The sequence below is a fragment of the Sus scrofa genome, chromosome 1 (genome assembly GCF_054392235.1).
Source record: "Sus scrofa isolate SSC_HxYL_T2T_F1_AM1 chromosome 1, Sscrofa_HxYL_maternal_Yorkshire_Landrace_v2.0, whole genome shotgun sequence".
NCBI classification, from domain to species: domain Eukaryota; kingdom Metazoa; phylum Chordata; class Mammalia; order Artiodactyla; family Suidae; genus Sus; species Sus scrofa.
The window spans coordinates 159,608,084-159,635,984 of NC_139383.1; the positions used below are offsets into that span (position 1 = coordinate 159,608,084).

The window sequence follows — 27,901 nt, forward strand, 5'->3', positions numbered from 1 at the left end:
CTGCCAGCACCTTGAACAGCTTCCAGAGCCAGGCAAATACGTGTCTGTGGTGTTTTTGTAGAGCCGCCTGAGGCGACTAAGACAGTCAGGCTGCACTGAATTAGGATTTGAATGAAAGTGGGGGCCAGGGAACATCCTTGAGCCTGGACACAGAGAGGATGAAGGAAAACTGACTCCTGGTCAGAGCAGGTGACCTTGGGAGGCTGAAAAGTGTGCTGGGTGCAGATTTCTTGGGTTGAGCTCCCGTTGGGCTGTGGTCAGTGTCCCTGACACTCAGGCCTCGGAGCATGGCCTTTGGGTCCCACCTGCAACATCCAAAAGAGAACCAGTTTTGCCACTGCCAGTGGCCCAGGGGGCCAATGCACTTTATTGCTGTTTAATGTGAGAACAATATGCACGATGGTGTCCGGGTCCAGTGGTGCTTCCAAACCCTGGTACCTTCCCTGATGACAGTCATCTTGCTAAAATTGTCACCCAATTTGCAGCAGCATCCAACATCAGACAGCCCTCCTTCCATAAACCAGGGAGATCCTGCCAGGAAAAGCAGCAGGCAGAAAAACATTCTTAGTATGTGGTTTGGGATTCCCTTTCCTTCAAAATGCAGGCAAACAGAAAACTTGCTCAACTGATGGTTTACATCGAAAGTGGCTAGTTCATGTAAGCGTTGTTTGCTTGTTTGTTTTCTTTAAATGAGAGTTGCAACATTTATTTCAGGTTCTCTCTCTCTCTCCTTTTTTTTTTTTTTTTTTTTTTTTTTTTTTTTTTTTTTTTGTATTTTTCTTCTTTTTTGCTACACAGGCAGTGTGTGGGAATTCCTGGGTTAGGGATTGAACCTACACAACACAGCAGCAACCAGAGCCACAGCAGTGAGAACCAGGAGCCTCAACCCCCTAGGCCATCAAAGAACTCCCAGGGGTTGTTTTTAATTCTCAGGTGTTTTGTTTTTCATTCTTTTTTTTCCCCTTCCCCCCTTTTTCCTTCCTTCTTTCCTTGTTTCTTTCTTTTTTTCTTCCTTTGTTTCTTTTTCTTTCTTTCTCTCTTTCTTTCTTTCTTTCCCTCAAAAGATAGAAATTTTCATTAACAAAACTGCCTGCACTCGGCTATTACAGAGACTCAGAAAGATAATTCTGAATCTAAATAATTCTAAATAATTTTTGGTTTTGGATGTACATGCCTGCTCTTATAGGACAAAGGCTTCACCTGTTCAAGGCCAGAGGGTGAAGATGCTGTTAACCCTAGGACCTCAGGAGGCCTTGGGTCTGGGGGCCATTGGAAGCTTGCAGGCTTTGATGTCCAAGTTCTATGCCAAGAACAAGTCACTCAGCCCATAGCAGCAGAACAAGTGTAATGATTCGATTTCTTAGAGCTGCTGTCACCGTCATCTATATATTTGCTGGTGATTTATTAGCGTCTGTTCCACCTGTCTCTGTCTGCAGGAGACCTTGTATTGTTGAATTCCTTCTGCAGCGAGGACAGAAGTGAAGGAGCAGATGGGATTATGACTTATTTTCCAATGTTGAATTTATAAAAAGATCTTTTGTCAGACTTCACACAGCAGTTTGTGGGATGAAATTAATCCTATGAATAAAATTGCTAACCTCACCTAAAATAGGTACCTTATTTAAAGAAGGATCGATAAGTCTTGCTAAATATTATTTTTAGTGTTGATAAAAGCTTTTCATAACCCCAGGTTGCAAACTTTAAATAAATGGGCAGTACTGGATGTTGCTAACATTCAGGAGATGGCGGGTGATGTCGCCCATAGCGTCTGGCACCAGGCTGCCCCCAGACCGCAGTCCTTCCACCTCAAGCTTGGAGCAGAAATGCTTGTTCGATGCATGTGAATCTCTACTTTGGACTCATCGCATAGTGTCACCTCCAAAGCATATCATTTGTGACTTTAACAGCAAGACGTGTAGCTGTGTAACAAAAATCACACTCAAGCATGGAAGCCCCCACCCTGGGCTCTGTTCTTTGCCCCGTGACCTCAGGACTTCTGAGTTTAAGAGGAACAGTGGTGGAGTTCCTGTTGTGGCTCAGCGGGTTAAGAACACAACGTAGTGTCTGTGAGGATGTGGGTTCAATCCTTGGCCTCACTCAGTGGGTTAAGGGTCTGGCATTGCCCAAAGCTGTGGTATAGGTGGCAGATGCAACTCAGGTCTGGTGTTGCTGTGGCTATCGTGCAGATTGGTGGCTGCAGCTCCAATTCGACCCCTAGCCTGGGAACCTCCATATGCCACAGGTGCCAAAGCTAAAAAAAAAGAAAAAAGATCTAGGCTAATCTGTTATTTTGGTGCTGATCCTTTATATCACAGTTCATATACCCTAATCTCCCTCTATAATCCTCTCCATGGGGCTGGGAAGGGCTTTAAGAAGCCAGTCTACCATAGGTGCCCATTCTTATGCCCTTTGGTTTTGGGGTCTGGCCTTATTTGGAGAATAGTTCCCAAACCCCTAGCAACCCTGAACTTGAAATTCCCAATATCATCAAACAGTGCCAACTCTCATGATCAAAATTCTCAACCTCAAAAATAGGAAAACTCAGGAAAGAAGTTTTAGTTCAAAAATAAGTTCACTGAATAAAAATAAGCATAGCATTTTATTCTAACATTTTGATTACATCCCCCAAAGAAAAAAGAAAATATTCCCTCTTTTGTCTTGCATGACTTTCTACATCTGAAGTCATCTGGGCATGCTGTAGAATCTTAACAAATAACACTGTATTTCTCTCCCACAGAACTTTGTATTGTGAATTTACTCTCCCCAAGATTAAAAAAAAAAGAAAAAAGAAAAAACTTAAGGGGGAAATTGAATTATATAGAGATCAGCAAATTATTGCTCCCTTTTTCAAAAGAGCTTCACGGAGGGGGAAGAGTCTGTAACTTTTGCCGTGAGAACGTCTGCTTTGCTCTTGAGTTTCATGCATCCCTTTTCCTACCCAGGAAGATTTTGGAGGAGAATGGTAGGGGCCGCCAAGCCCTCGAAACCCGCCAACCCGCCCTCTGAGTGGAAACGCGTCGGCCTGTGCACAGAACTTCTTCATTAGAACATCAAGCCTGTAGTCATATTTTCAATCGCGGCTGTAACTTTCTTCCTTGCAAGCGCTTTCACTTATTTCCGCGGCACCTAAGGCCCCGTGCAGTACACAGCAGCACAGTTTGAGACATCGCTGTGATGTTCTGTACATCATATAGTTGCTAACAACCTGTCAAAGTCATCCTGACACCAAACTGAGAAGCTGATGGTTTGGGGAACGTATTAGAGGAGATGAAAAAAAGAGAGAGTCCTCATTACTGTAATAAAAGCAGCAGAGACACACTGAGAATCAATTACTGATTTGTGACCTAATGAACTCACCCTCAGTCAAGTGGAGAACGGCATCAGGCCTCTTACATTATCAAATGATTTAGGATGGAGCGCTGTCTGGAGACGGGCAACTAGTCGAGGCAGAGCCGTTTTCTTAAATCGGAGCTGCCTTAATTACCTTGTTCCCGGGTGCAGAGATCAAACGGGGCAGCTGGAGGTGCCGAAGCTGGTGCCGGCTGGAAATGAAGAGGAAATAATTAACACCAACAAGAGCCACACCGAAGGTCATGACACTTCCTGACGGAAGCAAGGAGAGGCAAAGTTAAGGCAAGTGTAAAGTCCTTGACTAGCCCCCTCTGGCCGCCCGGGGGGCTGGTCCATGTGGGTGGCTGGTATGGTGGCCACACATGGTAGATCCTGGTCAGGTAGCCAGGGCTTCAGATCCTCCAGCGCAGCCGGCGGCCAGAGGGGCAATGGGCCTGAGGCCATGTATGCAGACGTGGGGCCCCCTGGTCTGAAATGGGGGAATGAAGGAGGGTGCGGCTCTGATTCCACTGTCCACAGTGGTGTGTCTCAGAGGAAAGATGACAACTGAGAGTCTAATTAAACACACACACACACATACACCATTCTTGCTGCTGATGGAAGTTTGTTTCTATCGTTCATCTATAGAGTCCTGTCCAGAGGCCGTGGTCCTGCCCGGCTAGCAGAAGCCTTGAGATGGTCATCCACAGAGGCCGCTGCCAGCTTTCGGCAAGACACTCATTACTGTTTTTTGAATTAGATTTGGGGGGGCATTTTTCATCTTACTTGTCACCATGGCCTACTTCTCCTTACATCAGGAGGAGGCAAAGACACTGAACCACAATGGGGCAGGCTCTGTGCTGCCAGAGGAGGAGGTCCTCCTGGGCACACTGGCCCCCAGGTCATTGAGGTACCGGAGGGGACAGTCCAAGCCTCGGGGTCACATGCATTCTCTTCCCGTGTGGGCACTAGCCCCTGGGGGCCTGCTCTACTTTGTGGGCACTTGGAGGAGGGAGCCATGGCTCCGTCACCACAAAGCCCAAAGCCTGTTCCTGTGCCACCCACAGTGGGGTGGGTGGGACTCAATCCACGTCCCTGATGAGTCAGTCCCACCAGCAACACAGGAGCATCATCGTTGCAGGGACACTTCATGGGAGTCAGTGAGGGCTCATCACTCAGGAAACTTGCCCACAAATGAGTCACAGCTGGAAGGGTGTCTGGACCACCAGGCTTGTGAGAAATGGGTCGTGTGGGCTGGGTACACTCTGCAGGAAGTCTGTGCTCTCAAGGGACCAGGAAGCCCCGCCTTTCAGCAAGGCACCAGGAATCAGGTGCAGGATGTTCAGCCCCCCACGCAGCCTCAGACAAGTCACTGTCAGCAGCCCTTCTCCACCTGGCATAGGAATCACCTAGTGAAATGCAGATTTTGATTCGTAGATGTGGGTCAGGCCAGAGATGGGGCAGGTCCAAGCCTAGGTATTTCCCCTGGCTGCCAGTCCTGTGAGCCTACCTTGCAAGACCTTCAAGACCTTCAAGCTTCTGTCCCTCCCCACCGCCCAGGCCCTTATCAGCGGGGCAAATGTATTAACTAAATCCCAGGAGCACAATCACGATAAGTCCTACAAGCAAAGTACCTCCCCAAGGGAGGTGGATGGCATCGGTAGAAACAGTCTGCAGTACCAGGAACCTGGCCAGCCCCGTCTTCAGGGGCATGCTGGGGACCATGACCTTCTGGGTCCTCATATAAGCAGACCTGTAGGTGGTGAGGAGGGGTGAGAATTCCCCAGGAGACAGGGCAGTGTTTGATCAGATCCAGGCAAGCACAGCACAGGCAAAGCAAACCCACCCAGGCCAGTCCCTTCCCCAGTGGTTCTGGTCTCTCCTGAATTGATTGAGCCTGACATGGGAACAAGGTCCAGTCATGGAGGGTAATTTGTTAATCAAGAAACCAAGTGCTCCCCTCCCAAAAAAAGGAGTTCCCATCATGGCTCAGCAGAAATGAATCTGACTAGTATCCATGAGGATGCAGATTTAATCCTTGGCCTTGCTCAGTGGGTTAAGGATCCAGTATTTCCCTGAGCTGTGGTGTAGGTCGCAGACGTGGTTGGATCCAACGTTGCTGTGGTGTAGGCCAGCACCTAAGCTCTGATTTGACCCCTAGCCTGGGTTCTTCCATATGCCACGGGTGGGGCCTTAAAAAGATCAAAAAAATAAAAAAATAAAAAAAAAAAGAAAGAAAGAAAGAAACCAAGTGCCAACTTTGAAGCCTTAAGTTGCCCAAACACCTTGTGTGATGAACAAATGATGGTGTCCAGTGGGACTCCCTCCAAACAGCCCAGAAGAATTCCAGGACATTTAAAAATGAGGTAATGAGGGAGGGGCGATGGGTACAGAAGGACACCTGTGCTAAGCAGCATCTTTGTTGTACAAGCACCAGATGCCAGGCCGGTCTCCCCAGCCACCAGGGACTCTAGGCTGAGCCATCCTCCGGCGCTGCTCTGAGGCTGCAACCCTGCCCTCCTGCAGGCTGGCTGATTCATTGGCTTTAATATTGTCCCAAGTCTCACTCCAGGGAATGTTTTTCAAAAAAAAAAAAAAGCACAGCCATTAAAAACAGCCTGTAAAAGAGGGTCTTAACTAACAAGGCGATGGCAGCCAGCGGCAGCCTTGCTGATGGTAAGGGCCACAGTTTAGATTCATTTACCTTTAGTTCCCTCTTACATGGAGGCTTCACCAGGAATGGGGTTAAAATCCTCAATGCCAAAGGCCCGGAGTAAAACGTACATTCTGCTCATCTCCTCCTCCTCCTCCTCCTCCTCCACCACCACGGGACCTGTAAATCCTCACACACACCTCTCAGTGGCTCAGGTCCCCTTACTCAGGCTGGTTTACAGGAGGTGAAGGGACACTTGGGGACCATCTCCTTCCACCTCCAGAGGCTACAGAACAGCCCCAGAAGGTGTTTCCTGGTGCTTAAAATCTCTCCAGTTTTTGTTCAACTCCTGGTGCATTTTTAACTTGAAAGTGACTGCAGCAGGGTGCGTATGCCACCCCAGACCTCATGTGAAGTGTCTTCCCCCCATCTCCACTTGGGCTGTCCCCACTCTTTTCTGGGTACCCATGAGAGGGAGGTCTCACCCATGGTTCTGATACTCCTGCCCACTGAGTTCCTTTCCTGTCTGGGGCTAAGCTCTTGTCACCTGCAATGACCTATTCAATAGGTTTTCTAACACCCTCCTGATTGATGAAGTCTTTGCAGCTTCTGCCTCCTTCCAGTTTAAGCAGGAAGGCAAATTATCTGCAGAGAACAAATGGTTCCTTGAGCTAATGATCCTGAGGGAGGCCAACTTCTGGAAGGTTTTGGCCCAACCCTGGTGGCCGACAGCTTGACTACTCGGCATTGTCCCTGCTACAGCTCTGGTTTGATCCCTGGCTGGGAACTTCTGCATGCCAAGAACGTAGCCAAACAAAACAAACACTTAAAAAAAATGTGGACCTATTGGTTTATGTTTGCTTTTATTGTTATTGTTCTAGGAGGTGGATCAAACAATGTTGCTGTGATTTATGTTGAAGAGCTTTCTGCCTGTTTCCTCCAGGAGTTTTATAGTATCTAGCCTTACATTTATTATAGTATCTGTTCTCTAATTTGAGTTTCTCTTTGTGTATGGTGTTAGAGAATGGTCTAATTTCATTCTTTTACATGTAGCCATCTATTGAAGAGATTATCTTTCCTCCACTGTATGTTCTTGCCTCCTTTGTCATGCCCGGGTCCCTATGCTGCACAGCAGAAATTGACTCAACCCTGTAAATCAGCTACCCTAATAAAACATAAATTTGATTTAAAAAAAAAAACCAAACCTGGCCCAACCGTAGCATGGAGACAGGGTCTTCAGAAGGAAGCATCTTCTCTAGGATTTTCAAAGTCACTGCAAGTCAGATGACGTCACCTGTCCACGTGCTGGGGGGTTCAGCTCTGCCCCATGGTCGTGTGCGGGCATAATGTGCATGGAAAACAAAAGCGTGATTTTGGAAGCCCCACCTCCCTCCGTGCATGGAGGCTCCATGACAGTGACCTGAAGCTCTGACCTTAGTCCCTCTGAGCCCCTGGCACGTTCTCCCCTCAACTGTCACATCTCGCCCGCCAGACTTTCCCCCTGAGCCTACCTGACCCTCTGCCCTCAAAGTTCAAAATATGTTGTTTTTCTTCTATTTGCCAAGGTGGTACACATAGATGGTAGAATATTTGTACAATAGTAGAAGGCTTAAGAAGACTGAAATTCCCTGGTGCTCCCATTGGTACCTTGCTATGGGATTACTTCTCAAATTCCACTTGAAAATAGCACAAGGATGGTATGAGAGCTCTTGGAAGCTGTTGGACTTGAGCTTTAAAACACACTTGGGGACACTGTAACTCGTCCGCTGTCTTTCTGAATATTCTGCTTTCACCTCCTGGGCTGGGCTCTCCCCGCAACAACACCCCCAGACAACATCCCCTGCCCCCCTACCCCAAGTGTCAGCTTTACCATGAAATCAACAGAGCTTTTTCAGCTTTTCCTTCTTTGTCTACCCTGTTTCCCTGAATCAGGACATTTACCATTTCATCTTTAAGCATTATTTCTAGACGGAAATAACTTCAAGTTTTCTATCTGCGGCTCTGCCCTCTCTCCCGGACACCAGCGCTGCCTCCTAGGAGTCTGACCATGTGTGGAGCTGGCACGAATCAGCCATCTTCCTGCTTCTCAGGCCCCAGATCCACAGGAGACATCGTCTCATTTGCACCTTTTGGCCCCTCTGTTCATCTCCTGTCTTGTGTTGGGCTTATCAAATATTCTTAGTCCTGGTTTTAATTGTTGTATGGGCATCTTAGCTATACTTCTTGCATAATTTTTTAGGGATGACTCTAGGGTACATACATACCTTTAACTTATCCAATTGCAGGTCACCTTGTGCTGCTGCACATTAAACACTGGGAGCTTGGAGCAGTATCATTACTTCCAGGGCCCTATCCCATCCTTTATGATAATGTTGCCACAAATATCCATCTATCTGTGTTATCAATCCCCCAAAAAAATGTTATAATTTTTTCTTTGAACTTCATAGGTCTTATAGAAATTACAAAAATAAATATAAATGCGCATACGTTTTTAAGTATGTATGCCTATAGGTATATATATGTGTGTATAAGCTTTTACCCATAGTCATCATTTCTGTTCTTCTTCCTTTCTTCCTGAAAATCTACTTTTCATCCATGTCATTTCCTTCAGCCTCCCTTGTAGAGCAGTTATGCTGGAGACACACTCTCTCTGTTCTCTATTAACTGTCTTTATTTCCTCTTCATTTGAGAGATGGTTTGGCTAGATATAGAATTCTGGTTAGAGTGTTCCTTCATAACCCTTTGCAGAAGTGATTCTGTCATGTTCTGGGCTCGTTGCTGCAGATGAAGAGTCAGCTGCCACTTGGACCCTTGTATTCCAGCAAGACCTGGTTTTCTCTGCTGCTTTCAGCACTTCACTTTCACCTTTATGTTTGAGCAGTTTGACTTCGATGTGGCTCCATGTTGTTTTCTTTGATTTTTATTCTGCTTGAGGTTTGCTGAGTTTCTTGGATTCATAAATTCATATTTTATGCAAAATTTGAGAAGAAAGGAATCCTAAAATGTCTAAGACTTTGACAAATACTTCTGGCTCCATTCTGTAATTATGGCTTTGCTTCCAACTGCCCCATCTCATGTCTTCTACATTTCATTCTCCAAACACAAAGCATGATTTCATGCCTCCCTGCTTCTGCTTATGCTGTGATTTCTAGTAGAAATGGCCCTTCTCCCAACCTGTTATCAACTTACCAATACACCCCTTTCTCCTTAAAGCCCAGTTCAATATCTCCTGGTCTAGGACATTTACCCTCAAAGTTTAACTCAGTGATGAGTAACAGTGTTCAGATTTTGATGGAGGACATACAGGTCCCTAGAAATCTTCAGGAAAAAGCTCTCAGGTAACTCACGGTTTCTGAATGGAGGCCAAGAATGAGTTTTAAATCTGTGATAAGTGTATAAAAGTGGGAGCAATCCTTTTTTATTATATATTACCTCCCCAGTCATTATGAAATCATTTCGTATTCATTGTGATAACACCAATCATTAATGTACTCATTTGGCATTCATATGGCTCTCTTATGCACTTCGATAGGAATTCTGTTGTAATTAACCATTCGTTAATGTTAATAGTAATGGGCGTTTAAAGTAATGTGCTACCAAGTAGGGTCACCGACAGGAGAGGGATCAATGTATCTGGGCGTGAGAGACATGGGAGCCATCCTTCCGTCAGGAAAACTTCCTGAGAAGATGCAATGGAGCTGGGGACACCGTAGAAACTAAACAGACCTGCGAGCCGGGATGGAAGCCCCAGGCTTGGTCATCTCTCCTTGAGAACACTTGATGTGAATTTCAGAAGAAAACGGTGACAACCTGGCATTTGATTCAGCATTTTTCTTTCAGTTTGTATGCAGATTCAACTATGTCGTAAATTATCTATCTCTTCTTTAGCTCATTTACAAGCTGTATTTTTCCATTAGAGAGCAAATCTGATTTTCCTAAAAGATAGTTCTGGAAAAGGGATGTGTTGAGCAATGTGAAGATAAAAGCGTTATGCCCATCCTCAGGTCACAGTCGCAGTCCTGTTGAAAAATGGCGATTGGTTAAAAGTGAGTTGATGAGATCCACCTTCAAATAGGGTCATCCTGCAACGCAAAATGAAGACTACTCTGAACCCCTGAATTTGTGAGGCTCAGGGGCACTTGCGTGAGGTGATAACAAAGGTGGTGTTTCCTCCAAACTGTGTGTGGCTTCCTTTCTGAAGATGGCCCTTGTCATGATTGATATTAGCAATTTCATGATTTGGCCTGAGATGTGGGATGTCAATCATGTACCTCCCCCTCCAGCCCTGGTGCCTGCGGTCCTGGGACGTTACAGTCCCTTTCCTGAACTGAGACCCCAGAAGCAAAGGAAAAGGCCAGGAGGAGGAATTCTAGAATTATGTGGTTCCCTGAGATGGGGGTGCCCTGGGGTTTCAGCTGCAGAGGCCTTGGAGGATTTAGAGCACCTGAAACTTGCCCCCTAGGAGCCTCTTCAGTCCTCCAGAGAGAAGGTAGGCATGACTCCCCTGAATCCCTTCAGAGGCCACAGGGGCCAGGCCCCCATAACACACCTGCTCCCATTTGTGTAAGGATGTCCTGTGCATCCCCAAGGCAATGAGACTAGCTCTGTAAATAAATCCCTCACCAGCTACTCTGTAGTGGGATGGAGGAGGCTACTCTGCTCGGCAGAGGTAACATGTTGCTCCCGCCTCACATTGACCTCTGGGCCTGAGACAAAATCCTGCCTGTAGAGAGGAGAGACATTTGAGCACTAAAGGGGGGTAGTGGGGCCCCTGATGGGGCCAGGGCAGGAGGCCCACACCCTGAACCTGCCCTAGTGCTGCCCCATCGGGTCGGGCCCACTTCTGCCCCATCCTGGATGGTGACTGTCGGGCATCTGTGGGGTGACTCTAACCCTTGGGGCACAGAAGCCCCCTAACAGTTTTCAGGCAGGAAGCACAGACTCAGTTCCACTTGTCTGGACAACAAGCATGGCCTGCATCTGAGAAGGGGGACAGGCCTGGCGTTTGGAATTGACGCTGTTGCAACTCCCATGTCCCAGGTCACAGCCTGCCTCTCCAACCTCCTTCCTCCAAGCAGAACATTTGCCTCTCTCCTCTTTAAGGCTGTCCTTCCCCAGCTGGGAGTCACTGGATTCTGCTAGGGTCATCTAATCCCCATTGCATGGAAAACCCTAGAAAGTCAGAGCTGGACAAGCCTTGAGACATCTCATCAACCCTTCAAGTTTACTCACATGGAAACCGAGACATCGAGGGAGGGGGCCCAGTGACTCATGTGTGCCGTAGTTGCCCCTGTGTGGCTCTGAAGCCATTGTTCTGCACATGTCCTCTGGCCCCGACCAGATGCACTGCCTCAGACACAAGGCCTTTCCAAATCTGCAGAATGGGAGGAATACAGCCTTTTGAGCTCAGGCAGGTGTGAAGGGGAGGGCAGGAAGGACACCGCAGGCTTGAGGAAGTGTCAGGCTGCCACGTCCCCGTGGGAAGGGCCCTACTGGACACTGGTTTCTATCTCAGCCGCCCATCCCTCCCAGCATATGACCAACGCCACCCTGGGCCCTGGCCCAGCCTCAGTAGCAAGCATTCTGCTCATTTGCCTCTTACTCTGTAACCCAGAAACTGCCTGAGGTACCTCTCAACATGCCCCTTCCTGTAAGCGGGAATCTCTGTGTCCACCACATCCATGGACACCAGTTACTACGGCCACTGTTCTAGAATTCTGGTCAGCGTTTGTCCCTTTAAATCCCATGCAGCAAAAAAAAAAAAAAAAAAAAAAAAACTCCACAAACTATCCACCCGAATCATTAAAGAGCTTCTTCTTGCCTCTACTGTCTATAAAAACCATAAAGTAGAAATCTTTAATTACTCGGAAAGGTCAGGCTTCAAATTGTGTATTTAATCTGGATTTAAAGAAGTGTGTCCTATGAAGAGTTGTGCTGTCATGTCTAAACACCTGCTGCTTCCGTTTGTCAAGACACACAGGGCACTCCCAGCCAGAGCCACACAGATAAGCCAGCATGCTCGGTGCTGCTACCTTTCTATTCAGAAAAGAAATATTTCAACACCTACCTGAAGACAGGAAAGCCCCCCCACCCCACCCAAGGCAGACAGCAATTACAGCGGTGGACAGAAATGATGTTCACCTACCTTGATTACTGACTGAATGTGGGGTTCCCTAACGTGAAATACGTGAAATGTCTGGGACACCTACATACCCGCCTTTCTGGCTTCCTCCTTCTGCTTCGCATTTTTATACGGAGGCCTTTTAGGCAAGCTCAGGAGGTTATGAAGACCGTGGCCAGCAGCTTCGAATTCCCCTGGGAGGATGTCACGCCGGGACAGGAGCAGCAGGCAGGGCTGGGGTCCATGCTCCATGCCAGGGAATAAATACACGTGTCAATATACTGTCATTTCAGTCAATGTAACAGGAGCCAGTGTTTGGAGAAGGAAGGTACAGCTATGGAAAAAGGAGAAAGCTATAATAAAGCCTTTGGCGTCGGATTCAAAACAGACTTATTAGTATACACTCATGTCATAGACAGATAGGCGGATATATAGATAGATAGATAGATAGATAGATAGATAGATAGATGAATAGACTGACAGATAGATAGGCAGATAGATAATACATGCATAGATAAGTAATGGATGAATACAACACACATACACATAGGAAAAGATATAAATGTGGGTATATAAACATTTATATGTTGTATATATTTATTTTATATGTTTATATATTTTCATACATGCAGATATTACAGGCTACATTTTCTAGCTTTGAGGGCCTAGGAGCCACACTTCTGCTGTGCAAATGATTACCCCTACCACATAGTTCTTGGTTTTTAAATATGACCCTCCACTAAAAGAACAAAGGCTTTTCGGAGAAAGGGCTGATATTAGAGCAGGCTAGGAAAAGAACGAGAGGAGCTTGGAATCAATTTTAGTGACAGAATGAAAGAAATTGCCCAAAGAATGTAAGAACATGTTAAAAGAACATAAAAATAAATTTGAATGTGTTGCTACTGATCAAAACTAGGATAATCTGAGAGTCAAATTTAACAATAATTGTGAATAGATTATAGTCCACTGGACGAAATAGTAATCTAAGTGACGGTACAGATATAAGAAATAAATGCAGGGAAAAGAAACGTATCTCCTAATAATAAAAAAGCTAACTAATAAGTGTGGTAAAAATGATGCTAGAAAATCACCACTTGGCAACTCTCACGGGAACAGCAAATTCAGGCAAGAACCATCAGTGGGGCTATGCTGGAGCCTGAGAGTTGGATGAGGAAATGTTTTTGCACAAAGTATCTCAGAGCATCTCTCCAAAAGGAAGTGGTAACCACACAGGGATGTAAAGCGCCTTTTCCGTGGATGAGCTTGGCAACTGTGACCCAACAGCCATGGGACAAGCCCCCATCCTAGGCCGCAGATATGAAGCACTGAGAACACAGCCACCACTCCTGTGACTCCCCAGCCACCAGCCTGGCCTGGAGCTCGTCACCAGGAGACACCAGACAAGTCCAAATCGAGGAGTAGTCTACAAAAACAATTCACCTGTAAACTTCAAGATTGTCAAGGTCATTAAAGTCAAGGAAACTAGTGCAGTTTTTAGGATCCTAGAGGAACAAGCTGCAACCTTAGCCTGGGACGACTGATCAATTGTGAAAGCGGTCCCTGAGCAATGGGTTCATGGACACACTTTAGACTCTTCCTGCCATTTTGGCGTGAGCCTGAAATCATTCTAAATAAGGAATATGCGACTCCTGCACAGGCTGGTGAGAGTATGAAGAGACTGACCATTGGAGAAAGAATTGTCCCACTACCTGCTCCCAATCCCAGGAAGCCAGGATCTGCTGTAAAGACTCCACAGAAGAGTTTGGTTGCAAAATGGAATATTTCAGGGCGGGGATGTGGTGGACTCATTTCTAGACTTTAGGTCCTTTTTACTAACACAAGGAGCAGAAATGGTTAACAGCTAGATCCCAGCGATTGATGTGTGATTTTCGGTTTTTTTGGTGACTTCCCACGTGTCCCTGGATAGCAAGGAAGCCACGCTCCTCTTCAACAAACCTCAGTGGCTGCCACTTGCCTATAAAGTCCAAACTGACTGCCTAGCATTTGAGGCCACCAGCTGCATGACCCCTACCCTTCCCTTACTGGCTAAACTCCCACTGTCACGCAGTCCAACCAAGTATGTAATTTCCACCATGCCATGCACTATCTTTGTCTAAAATTCAAATTAAATTCTGCTCACCTGGTGCCTTCACCATGAAGCTCTCTCTGATCTTGCGCCTCCTCCCCACCTGGCTGTTACCGTCTCATCTCTTCACTCCTAGTACATGGCTCACATTGGCTGTAGCGCTCACTTGACTCCATCCTCTCGCATGGCGAGTGAGTCATGTGTCTCTTCTAATCACTAGACTAGGCCCCTGAAAGGTGTGTTATTTATTCAAGGAGCCCATGGGCTAAGATCCTCTTCTAGAGATGCTCTTAGATTTGGAAAGATACACCCTGTAGGAATGTACTGTGTATCTACCCTGAGATTCTCAGTACATTCCTCCTGATTGTCTTTCTGTACCTAACAGCTTTCATGTAAAAGGATTTTGATCAAACACTTGAGGAATTGTTGAGCTCTTAAAACAGGGAGATTTTAACCCTCACACATACACAAATGCACACTGGACAAGAGCCACACAAACTGTGTCAGCAATGTTTATTGTTAAAGATCTTACTTCTTAGAGCAGCAAAACTGAAAGGAAGGAACAGAGATTCCCCATATAAGCACCACCCCCCACACACGCATAGCCTCCCCCACTATCAACACCTCCCACCAGTTGGTACATCTTCTCAAACGGATGAACCTGCATTGACAGGTCAACATCACCCAGAGCCCATCTTTTGCATTAAGGTTCACTCTTGGTATTGTCCATTTAGTGGGTTTGCACAAATGTATAATGACTCAGGTGCACCATACAATATCATACAGAGAAGTTTCACCACCCTAGAAAGCCTCTGGATCCCCCGGATTCATCTCTCACTCGCTGCCAACCCCCGGTGCCACTGAGCCTTTTACTGTCTCCATAGTTCTATCTTTTCCGGATTGTCGTGCAGTTGGAATTACACAATATGTAGCCATAGGTGAACTCCTCACTTGAGTAGACCAATAATAGTCAAATGGTTAATAATACTCATCACTTATTTTAGGGTTTATGGGGCACAAATTACTGAGGACGTGGCTTATTTCCACACACTCTACTGTAGTTATTTCTGTGTACTTCCCAGACTTATTATTAGCAATGAGGAGCGAGCGCAGCGGAAAAAGTGAACTTGCCTAAGACACCCTCCCCAGTCTCAGTAAGTCGGTGTTTAAACTAGTACAGGAACTCACTTATAGGAGGAATCTAAAAGGATTAGACTCAGAAGCAGAGATGAGAACTGTGTTGTCCAGGGGCTGAGGGGCCAGGGAGGTGATAAAGGGCACAGAGTTTCAGTTACACAGGATAAGGGAGTTCTGAAGACCTCATTTGCTACACCTCAGCCTGCCTGCTGGCAACACTACTGTATTACGTACTCAAGATGTGTCAAGAGGGTAGACCTTGTGTCAAACGCTCTTACCATTAAAATAAAAACAATGAGAATAAGGGCAGGGGCCATTTTGGGAGACATCGGATGTGTTTAGCCTTGAGGGTGGTGATGTTTTCATAGGTGAATACTTACCTCCAAACTCATCCACCAAATAGGTACAGCTTCCAGCATGTCAATTACACATCAATAAAATGGGTTTTTTAAAGTACGATGAGGGCAGGGTAGTTCAAGGATAGCCAACTCAAAGTGTGTTTACAAGCATTTCAGCAGCCAATGGAGAGAGAAAGCCATCCAAAGAAAGCATTGGGGATTTTTCTCCCCCTTCTTATTTGAAAATAATAGGGTATCATAAGAGAGTTCAGTTAAAACAGACTTGGAAATACAGAAGCTACTGGTGCAGGGAGAAACACCCTTTATTCTGGCGCAAGTAGAATGCATTCCTTTCATCCATTTGACCTGCATGAGAAGAATGTAAACGGCTTTCCTCAGGTCTCCTTCAGCACCAGCTGGCTTTGCCCCTTCAGGACTAAACATGGTGATGGGGACATCAGAACATATGTCTGGTATTAAACCTCTCCCTACAGTAAATAGTATTTTTTAAAAATGGAATTTTTGAAAAATTTGGGGTTGAAATACAATTTACATAGGCATTATCTATGCAAAATGGCTTTCCAATGCAAATGAATGACATAAATAGTATTTCTGTTAAGGGAGGTTCACTAAGATACAAAATATATATATTCAGAAATTTGCAAAGAGTCTCAGCTACACAAGTGTGGGCCTCAGTAGATTACACTTCAAGGTGTGCCCTTGGAAGTAATACACCTGCATTTCTTCTGAGACATTGCTGCTCAGCAGGGGTCCCTAGATGGGCAGCACCAGCATCACCAGAGAGACCAGAACCCACTCATCACAGAATTGATGAACATTTGTTTCGTTTGCTGAGCATACGAAAGTTTGAGAAGCACGGTTCTGTCCTGAGTGAGTGAGTTTGGGCTCTTATCCAGCTTTATTTTTTTTGTTTTTTATAGCAGCATATGGAACTTCCCAGACTAGTGGTCAAATCAGAGCAGCAGCTCCCAGCCTACACCACAGCCACAGCAACGCTGGATCCTTAACACATTGAGTGAGGCCAGGGATCGAACCTACATCTTCACGGATGCTAGTTGGGTTTATTACTGCTGAACCACAATGGAAACTCCCTCTACCCAGTTTTAGATAATACCACCAGATTCAGAGTTTCCCCCCTGGATCACTGAACACAGTGAGGAACAGGAAATCCATCCCTCCCATTCAGTTGGACTGATAAGAGATTTGTCAAACTCTCTAACAGCTCCCACCAATGGGGCCTGGAGAGGGTCCAGCTCCAAGCACCCCTTTAATGGCACCCAGCTAAGTTAACGGTGGCCAGGTGGCAGAGGAAAGCCCCCTACTCAGTCGGATAGGCCAAACTGACCCAGGTACCAGGAAGTAGCAACTCACATTCACACCCCAGGTCGGTGTCCACCAGTGGCTGACATCCTCAAGGCATTTCGACATGGAACCCATCCTGAAAAATCACATTTGGTCCCATCACAGCCCTTATCCAAAAGCCCAGCCTTTGTATGTGTCACATCATCAGCTTGACTCACAAATCCTGAAAATTCATCTTCAGTGTGATTCTTCAAGTAGCAGCTCCAGATTTTCATACAGGGAAGGAGAAAGAATTTCCTACCACAAATTTCAGACACACAGAGACACACAAAATATATATATGGATATACACTTATGACTGTGTGTGTGTATATATATGTATGTACATTTATGCATGTATATATACATATATACATTTATGCATGTGTGTAATATATACATACTATGTGCATTTATGTTTTACATATATATGCATATGTGTATTGATGTATGTGTGTGATATATATGCATATACACCAATGTATGTGTGTATATATATAAAAGCACAACCAGGACCTTTTCCCATACCAGCTCTCTAGTTATAACTTTTTTTTTATTCACAGTGCACTTCCTCTTTTCCATGCAAAGAGCTCCAAGATGGCAGCTGAAGAATTCATTTGCTGGAGGAGAATATCCATAAAAAGACAGAAGAGGAGTGAGAATAAGCAGGCTCTGAGTCTCTGAGAATCAGAGAGGTCTGTCTAACCTTTTCTGAAAATCACAGGGGCAAATTGTTTTGAAAACTACTAACGACATTTTGGTTTATTATGAGTAAACACGACATTTTGGCCATTGGACCTAAATGGATGATCAGACCCCAGGTCATGTTGCAATATTGGCTCTGGGCTTGGGAGTCTCACTGCCCAAACCACACCCAGCCCAAATATCCCCAAAGGAAAGAGAAAGCCCCCCATCATCTGAATCAGCAATGGGGGCTCGCGGGGCATCAGCTGACTCGAGCCCCCAGTCTAAAGCTCTGGAGGTTCCCACAGATCCCAGAGATAAGACTTGAGGAAAACTGTGAACGTGGAGAAAGACTTGCTGTTTTTCATCATGTCTGTATTTATAATCCTGGAAGAGACGCAAACTGTATCTCATGACCATAAATCCCCAGCTCCAGCCAGTGCTGGATTTTCTTCATATTTAGCTGCTATGCCTTTTGAATGTGTCTTATATTTTGCCTCCCTTCTGGAGTTCCTATTGTGGCTCAGAGGGTTAAGAACTCAATAGAGTGTCTGTGAGGATACGGGATTGATCCCTGGCCTTTTTCAGTGGGTTAAGGATCCAGCATGGCTGTGAGCTGTGGTGTATGTCACAGATGTGATTTGGATCTGGTATCACTGTGACTGTGGCATAGGCCCCAGCTGCTGTAGGTCCAATTCAGCCTCTAACCCAGGAACTTCCATATGTCAAAGGTGAGGCCATTAAAAAAAAAAAAAAAAAAAGTCGCTTTCCTTCTGATTTGCATTTGGTATTTGGTTGCTTCTTCAAAGCCTCGTTGATCAATGAGGCATTTGAACACCGGGGCAGAGAGCACCCCCAAATGCCCTGCCTTGTCATCCCACTCCTGGTCTGGTTCAAAGCATCAGCCACGGTTTGGGAACCATGCAGTGGACAGGCCGATGAGACCTACCGTGAAATTGCCCCTTCCCTGAAGGTCCAGATGCACTTGCTCTGTAAGACTCAGGTTCCAGAAGCTGTGTCCTTACTCTGGCTTTTTAGTTATTTTTCCCCCCAATTTTAAGTATACACAAGCCTCTCGGGGCTGCATTCTGGAGCTGGCAGGCAGCAGTAGCATTTCAGGGAGGTAAGGATGCTATCAAGGGCGTGGAATTGCCGGCCTTGCCCTTGGTGTCTTCCTTAATCTGAGATTCATTGCCGATTGCAGACAGGAGCCCATGGCTGGCACATGGCCATCCCCAGCTGTAGGTGTGCACCACGCTCAGCTGAAATCAGCTGCTGTAATCAGGGCAGGTCCACAGGGACGGGAGACCAGGGACTGGCTGGGAGGTAGGAGAGGGATGAGGAGGGTGTGGCTGTCATCCCAGGGAAGGACTCACACCTCCACCTGACACCTTGCTTGAGATATCAGGTAACAGCAGCAGCTGTCCAGGGCAGCAGAGACAGAATGCAGTGCACCTGTTTGCAACACGCTTCATTATCATCAATATCCAAGTAGTCATTAAGGGCAAAGCATTGATAAAATATAGCTACAAGGGGGCACACTGCTCCTCCAGGTGTTTTACCTTTGCTGGGGAATTATTAGAAGCCAATGGCCCACCTGGGGGCTTCCCAGAGAAAGTTCCTGTTTATCTCGTAGTGGTGAGAATCATTCATTGTTTCTGAGCTCATTTTATCTGACAACATTTTTTTTTCTAATCCTATTGTTTCCTTGTGGCTGCTTTGAAAGTTGTTCCCATTCGTTGGCCGGTGGGCTGGATGGCTTTGCATGTGTTTAATTGTTCTTCCTCTTTACCCGGCTCTCCTCTGTGAGGAGAAAATCAAGGTGGAGGTCAGCTGGACAAGTTGCCAATAAGACACACCATTGAGAAATGGTCACGTTTGTGGGGTTGTGACATCTCATTGCTTTTGCTGTGCATTTGGCTGCCTTGCCCGCACGCCCTCAGACTGCAGCAGGTCATACAAGGGTGCCAGCCAGGTCCTTTAACCCTCTAACATTTGTCAACCTGAATGCGGAGGGGCTCCATGAGGGGAGTTTAGGATGATGGGCTTAAGTGGTCTTTTTTTTTTTTTTTTCTTCAGAATTTTTGTGAGTAGGCTTATTGCAAAGACAGGCGAGAATGACGCCCAGGGTGATTATCAGAAAGGCAAATAGTAATTTATCAGTTCCAGTCAAAGGATGGCAGAGCCCAATGAGACAAGCAGTAGACGGATGAAGCAAGGATACCGTCCCACTCGCTGGCAGAGCGGGCACCAGTCTGAGGACTGCACTCCACCGCTACCTCCCATTCAAGGCAGTTCCAGGCACATCTCTGCTCCTGGATGCATCGACCCCAGAAACAATGTGGATTCAGGACTCTTCCCCTAGGAGAACAGGGCATTCCAGCACTCTTCCCCATCCTTCTCCCCTTCTAAGCCTCTTCCTTTCTTCTTTGGAGCAGGACTTACAGGGACGGCCTGAACCATGGTCCCATGATCATGACCCTGACACTCAGGGGTCACGTGGATCTTCCACGGTGGGCCACCAAACCAGCAGCAAGCTGGCCGTGCTGTGCAGCCATCTTTGGAAAAGGCAAAGAGATATTTTCTGAAACCAAAGTCTAGGCAATGGCAGCCCGAGAGATGGTTTCCTTGGAGGGAAAACCAGACCTCGCTGACAAATTGTTCAAATGATTGACTTTAACTTTCCCCTCTGTTTTGTAGCAAGAGGGCAGGTCTGCAAAGTTTCCAGTCAAAATGGCTCATGAATGGGTAATCACAACAACGTTTACCGTCTTTTGATTTCCTGACAGATCTGTAGTGCTCGGGAATTCTGCCTGATTGATGGCTGTTGACTGACAATGGGTTTTACAGGATAATGAGTGGAGTCCCAGACGGCACAGGGCTGAGAGCACAAATGAGGCTCCCTCCCCAAGAGGGGTACATAGTGCAGAGCCCAGCTCATATCCAGAGTGCGAACCACGGGCAGGACACACAACCCCCCTAACCACCAGGCTGCAGGGGACAGTTTTCCTCCCTTCCCCTCCTGCCCCCATGACAGCCCCTCTGCAAGCCCAGGATACACCCTCCTTCCAGGAGGAGCACTCAGGCCCTGTCTGCAGCATCGTCTCCATGGGAAAGGAGGGACCACAGTGACACCCAGGAAATCCAGGGGAGATATTCAGGCCCATTGGGATAACCCCGATGAGAAATAAAACCCTATGTACTTCTAAGACACCATGGTGAGAAGAAAAACCAGGTCTGTCACAGCCTCTGATTCCACACCCTTCAGAAAAGAAAAGCAGGAATTTGCATTGTGGTCATCGGGTTAAGAACCTGACATAGTGTCTGTGAGGATATGGGTTCAATCCCTGGCCACACCAATTGGGTTAAGGATCCAGCGTTGCTGCAAGCTGTGGCGTAGGTCACAGATGCAGCTCAGATCTGGCATTGCTGTGGCTCTGGCGTAGGTCTCAACTGCAGCTCCGATTCAACTCCTACCCTGTGAACTTCCATATGCTGCATGTCCGGCCCTAAAAAGAAAAAGAAAGAAAGAAAAGAGAAGTAGCCCAGTCTCGTTCATGGATGCAAAGGCCACTTGTAAGTCAAACTTGATTTTGTTGACAGAGTAGTTTCTGTCATGTTCTGGAACCCAGCTAGGTATGAGCCAGGTAAGGGGATGGTGGAGGCGGTTAAGAGCTGGCCAGGAACTGAGCTCCCCTGCTCCCAGGATCGGAGGCAGCTTCCTGGGTGCAGCACAGCTGCAGGGGCCAAGAGTCCATCCTGTCCACAGAGGGTGGGCCCTATGGGGATTGCCACCTGTGGAGAGTGATGAAGACACAGCTGTGTCCAGATGTGTAGCTGTCCAGGACCCATATCCAAGTAGCAGAGTACCCTAAAACAGGGGCAGACCCTGGCGGAGTACCCCTTGGAAGGTCGAGTCTGGGATTCAAGCCAGCAGGACAACTTTGATAACAGCAGCAGGAACTAGGAGAGCTGGACGGAGCTTCCTACAGGGCAGAGGTGGGCAAAATGCTTTCAAGGCACCTTGGCCATTGTTGTTAATTTTATCCTCATGGAAGAGACATGGACCAGGGCTTGTGGATCTGAAGCAACTTGCCAAAGACTCAAATTCAGGTCTGTCTGGATCTAGGACTGAAACTAGTAACCTTCACACAAGGTGGTATTTCCCAGAGCTGATTGGAAGCTAAGGGGGCACATTTGGGACAGCAGTGCTGGGCACAGGTGCCCCCCCTGCCCCATGAAAACAGATATTTTCAAATCTGGGTGTTTTCTGGGATCTTTGTAAATGAAACTCTCTGCTCAGAGGATCCTCCTGACACTTGGAAAGTCAGGAAAAAATGTGCACTCCTCCCCACATGCCAGGAGGACCCCAGACCTGAAGCCCCTCTGAAGATGCAGCAGTCAAAACAAGGGGTCAGCACCACACAGAGGAGTGTCCCACTACTTTGGACTGCTCTGCACAAGTCACAGGGCAGCAGGTGATGAAGCAGGTTCTGGGGGCAGTGTGACAGGAGCACGTGCCCAAGGGACTGCAGCTGCAGGAGGGTGGACGAGTCAGGCCACGCCTTCCAAGACAAAATAGGAGCCAAACAGGCTCAGGGATCATTCTGTGAGAAGTTGACAGACAAAGACAAGTATCTATGAGATCACTTCTATGTGGAATCTAATAAAAGTGACACAAATGAATGTATTTAAAAAACAGAAACAGTAGAATCTCATTGCTTATCCATTCTAACTGTAACAGTTTGCATCTACCAACCCCAGTCCTACTGTACAGCACAGGGAACTATATCCAATCTCTTGGGATAGAACATGATGGAAGATAATATAAGAAAAAGAATCCATCTATATGTATGACTGGGTCACTATGCTGTACAGCAGAAGTTGATACAACACTAAATCAACAATGCTTTAATAAAAATAAAATAATTTTTTTTTCCTTTTTTTGTCTTTTTGCAATTTCTTGGGCCGCTCCCGTGGCATATGGAGGTTTACAGGCTAGGGGTCCAATCGGAGCTGTAGCCGCTGGCCTACACCAGAGCCACGGCAACAAGGGATCCGAGCTGCATCTACAACCTATACCACAGCTCACGGCAACGCTGGATCCTTAACCCACTGAGCGAGGCCAGGGATCAAACCCGCAACCTCATGGTTCCTAGTCGGATTCATTAACCACTGAGCCACGATGGGGACTCCTAAAATAAAAATTTTTAAATAGACAGAAACAAACTCAGATTTTAAAGCCAATCTTATGGTCACCACAGGTGAACCAGTTGAGGGAAGGGAAGAATTGGGAAGATGGGAATAATATATACACACTACTGCATAAAATAGATGATTAATGAGAACCTACTGTACAGGGAACCTATTGTACTGCCCAGGGAAATCTACTCAATAGCTTATAGTAACCTACATGGAAAAAAAGAATGGATATATTTACATGTATGACTGATTCAATTTGCTATACACCTGAAACAAATACAACATTGAAAGTCAACTATACTCCAATAAAATTTAAAAAAAAAAAGAGAGAGGAGAGAGAGAGACTCAGAGCCGAGAGCAAGCACTCTACAGCTAGATCCCAGGGGCCAACTAGGCTCCAGGAGTTTCTGTAGGACCAGGGATAAGAACTCCATCAGGTCTTAGGACATGAAGCCAGTGGACACAGAGGGCTCCAGGGCTGGACTCGTGAACTGGTGAACTGCAAAGGGCACAACCATGTCAGAAGCCAAAGTCAAAGTGGAGTCCAAGAGGCTGGAGGGAACATCGGGCGAGCACAGGGCAGGTGCATGTGAAATGGGTACATATAAAGGATTGAGTCAGGATGGAGCAACGAAGACAGCCAGGGAACCTAAAAAGACATCAAACAAGATCCTCTGAACCAGTCCAGTGGAGACACCAACACCAAAGGAGGAAAGCTTTTGGATGAGTAACAAAAGCCAGACTTTGAAGGGCAAGAGATCTATCCTGTGTTACAGGGGACACTGGTGGATGGAAGAGTCCTGAGAACATGGTGGCCTCATAATAGAGATGCCCCAGAATTAACGAGACGGTCAGTCAGAAATCTTTCCATCTTGAGTCATGGGAGTCATGCCTTTGTTACATGCTGAACAGTTTTTAATCGATATTTATTTCAGCATTATTAGCTGTAAGAACAATAATAGGAAAAAAAAAGTGTCATCTAAATATGAAGTCTTATTATAGCTAGCAAATTGGAAGCATAAGCTGATTAATTTGAAATCTGTTTGGCTATCCTCTGGATTTTATTGCCAAGTTTCTGGATGTTCGGTTTGAACTGGTGACTTTCAGAATTGATGCTGAGGGCAAGAGACAGCGCTAATTAGTGCATGAGCTCCTCACATCTGAAAATCTGGGAATGCGTCCTTCTTGGGTCAAAAGTGAAAATGAGCTTGGTTCTCTCACTCTGATCCCTGTTGACACTGTCGTCGTCACAGAACTATCACAGTATTTGGCAGAGCCACCAGGCTGTGTGGAGAGAGCCTCCGACCCAGGGCTGCAGGGGACGGTGGCAGATCCAGGCCAGACTAGCAGGCAGGGATGCTCCCAAAGAGCAGTCGTCACACTACACAAATGGCCCAGCCAGGGCTTTAGTCCTTTGATTTCCTGTGCTGTAAATTCATATGGGCTGATTTTAAAAGGAAGGGGAAAAAAAAGAAGAAGAAGAAAGGAATTAATGATGCATATCCAATCTAAAAGATAGTGTTATCTACTTTATTTCACTACTTGCGTTTCATTTCATTGATTGTGCCCTATAATCTTAAGTCACATAAGCATATAAAATGATGCAATATAGCAGAACATGAGACTTTGCACAATAAAGCACCACACAGCATAGCCCATCACCTCCAAGCTGGTCTATGTGCTCATGAAGGACAGTGCATGATTAAGGGACCTGGCAAAGATTTCCAAGTTACTGCCACCATGCATGGGTTTCCTGCGAGTGGAATCCTGGTGCCTGGAGTGAGGGCTGGGGTTCAGGGCTGGGTGTGGACAGGTTATAGGAATGGCTGCTAGTCTTCTCATTCATTCATTCGTTCATTCATTCACACACTCGATCATCCATCAAACGTGGTAAGACTGCCCTGGGCTGGGGAGTTCCCTTCATGGCTCAGTGGTTAATGAAGCTGACTAGGATCCATGAGGATTTGGGTTTAATCCCTCTCCTCACTCAGGGGGTTAAGGATCCGGCATTGATGTGAGCTATGGTGTAGATCATAGAGGCGGCTTGGATCCCACGTTGCTGTGGCTGTGGTGTAGGCTAGCAGCTGCATCTCCAATTAGACACTTAACTGGGAATCTCCATATGCCACAGGTGCCCCTAAAAAAATGCAAAAAAAAAAAAAGACTCCTCTGGGGGACCCACGGGGCCCTCTACCCCAAGCAGGCACTGCCTGTGGGCAGGAATCAATGCAAACAGACAAAACCACAAAATAAACATGGGTCACCGTGAGCTGGTGCCATCAGCCCCAGGAAAAGATGGCGACGTTCTTGAGCTGATGGGCTCTGGGTAGCACACGCACCAGGGCGAGAGGAGATGCAGAGACTGGGCATCTCCCTCTGACAATCTACACGGAGGCCAGTGGCCCAGCACAGCCGTTACCAATGGCCCCCCTTACTCACGGCACTCCCTGCCATTTAGTCCCGGCCTGAGATGAACCACAGAATCGGAAATATTAGAATTTCCCTCTTTAGATGTTCTGACTTCAGAGAGAATTACCAGATGTCAGAGAGAACAGAGAGAAGTAAGACCAAAATACTGAACCAATACCCACTGTCGCAAATCTAGGATGAGGGAGCAAAAAACACCTTCTCCACCCCTGGGGGGACTCTCAGACGCAGTTCCAGAAGGGGCTGAGTCTAGAGCCGGGAAGACAGCAGAACCCTGCACCCAGCCCCAGATAAAGAGCCCCTGTCATCACATTTATTCAAGGAGCATCTGTGGGGTCCTGTGCCCGGGTCCCGCGGACAGCAGGGAGCGTCTTCTGCTGCAGGAACAGCCTGAGGCTGCCACAGAACACGCCCTGGCACTTTGAGTCCCCTCCATCATAACCAGGGGGGTCTGGGCTCCTCCGACTCCACAACTTCATCTCCATATCCAGGCCCACGGTCACCCAGGAGGCGCCCGCTGCCCCCTCACCACACCATCCAAGCACTGACATCCTTGAGAATTCGCCACCTAATAACTTCATCAATAACGCTGACCCATTCCAAAGGTCACTGGAGAAGGAAAGGCCTTGGGAGGCCCCCACCTGCACTGTGGGGGATGACACAACGCGTCGCCACCCTGTTCTCCATGTCTGTAATTGGCACTTCGGGATCAGCATCAGCTGAGCCACAACAGAAAGAGTGAGCCATTGACAGCAGGACAGGACACCAAGCCGTCTGCCCAAGGTGTATAGCCACAGCTAACATCCTCAAAGCAATAATTCCATTTTATGTCTTTCACATTTAATAGCAAATTCACCATTTAATCTTTAAGACAGAAGTTACTTATTCTCAATCTACCTCTCCTCGCTCTGCTGTCATCTCATGCCACTGACACTGGCCGGTGGCATGAAGCCCATCACACTCCCAAATCAGGCCCATTTTTTCATTAGCTCATATCCTTCCCGAGGAGGCCTCCTTTACAGATGGCTGATCAGCAATCAACACTAGTTTGTTTCAATCAGAACAGCACCCGTAACTTCTCATTTAAAAACTGCTTCTCCAGAAACACATTAGTGGGCAGCACAGAGAGCCATGGTGATTGTAACAGTGGGTTTTTTCCCCCTTAGGAAAAATGATGCTGAAATACAAAGAGAAAAAGAAAAATCTCACACTCCAGGGACCTCAGTGCAAATTTAAGTCTGTCCTAATTGTTAATGCGTGAGGTATCCCTTACGAGTTAGGAAAGGAATTAATAAATTCTGTTTACAATCTTGGAAATGGAGGCAAGGAGTAAATCCCTTTCCTTCACCCAGAGACCCAAGATCACTGCATCATTCAAAGCAAGCCCATGATTCTGGACAAAATTTAAATGTTAGACATTAAGTTCACTAACAGTACCTCTTGAGAGAGTTTTGCTAAAGGAATAATCAAAGCTTTTTCCAGCACTCCTTTCTAGAGAAGGGGAGGGAGAGTATGTAACTTGGAAAAGGCCACCCGAGGTACTGGCTGGGGGGGCAGGGGGGATGTGCAGCATGTTCTAGAGCCCCCTTTGCCTAGCTGTCACTCTGTTCTCTTGGTGGTCCTTTGTGAGCCAGCCGGAGTTTTACCCATGACCCAGCGGCGCTGAGGTTAAGCATGAATACTTTTTCAAAGGCTGGCTCGTCCACGCGGGGAAATGCTGACTATAATAACAGGAGACTTTAAAATGATTTTCTTATCTTGCTCATCCTTCTTGTATTTCACTTGGGTAAATGCAACATGGCCACACACACACTCAGAAATCACATTTGTCACCAAGTGAAGGGGACAACTTAACATTCGATCCCGGCTGAGCAAATGCAATCGTTTATTAGCAAAGGTTTTGAAAATTCATCAATGTGTTCACAAAGCGTGGGCCACAAAAATTCAACATTGGGATCTTTACTTATTATTTATGCAGCTGGCATGTTCTCTAATTCCATTCCTGAAACCCTAGTCATGAAATTACTATAGTAATCACCTGATGCCAGGGGATACACTACTCAGTGAGCGCAGCTTCCATCCAAGTAGGCATATCAGCACCTTTCAGTAACCTTGTCTTTGCTCAGCATATAACCAGGATTCCTCTTTGGAACTGCTCGTGTGAAAAAATCAGAGATATGGAGAACCTTCAGCTGAAAATGGTCTTTTAGATGAAGTCATCCCAACTGGGAGTGACAGAGTCCAATGTCATCACAGAGCTGGGTCCAGGTGCACGCTGGCCAAACACAGGCATGGCATGTGCCCCAACACCCTTGACCCCTGCGTTCTGTGGTGGCCAGGCTCCCAGTCCAGAAGGGGAGCATGGCTAGACCATTTTGAGAGGCAGGAATGCTCTTCACACACAGGTGAGGATTTATGAAATTTTAAACCCAGCCCCATTTTTACCCACTATACAGACATCCAATAAGCTCATCTGATGGCCACAAGGTTTTAACCCTATAATCAGTGGGTCTTTTTTTGAATACTCCAGATTTGGGAGTTTTAAAGGAAAAGAGCGAGCA

At 46.6% G+C, this 27,901-nt stretch overlaps 1 long non-coding RNA gene across 2 annotated transcripts in view; it reads right to left on the reverse strand.

The window, feature by feature from the left end:
* Positions 1–329: 329 nt before the first annotated feature.
* The window catches only part of LOC106509048 (uncharacterized), a 68,680-nt gene continuing 41,108 nt past the window's right edge, over positions 330–27,901 (reverse strand). The window contains exons 3-8 of one of the 2 annotated variants that reach the window (XR_014815722.1): positions 12,197–12,438; positions 11,216–11,357; positions 8,248–10,002; positions 7,189–7,303; positions 3,358–3,542; positions 330–531 (exon numbers count right to left, since the gene is read on the reverse strand). This is a non-coding gene — a long non-coding RNA (uncharacterized LOC106509048). Of the gene's footprint in view, positions 532–3,357; positions 3,543–7,188; positions 7,304–7,888; positions 10,003–11,215; positions 11,358–12,196; positions 12,439–27,901 lie in introns of those variants that run through there. The other variant, XR_002345842.2, reaches the window with a different exon arrangement.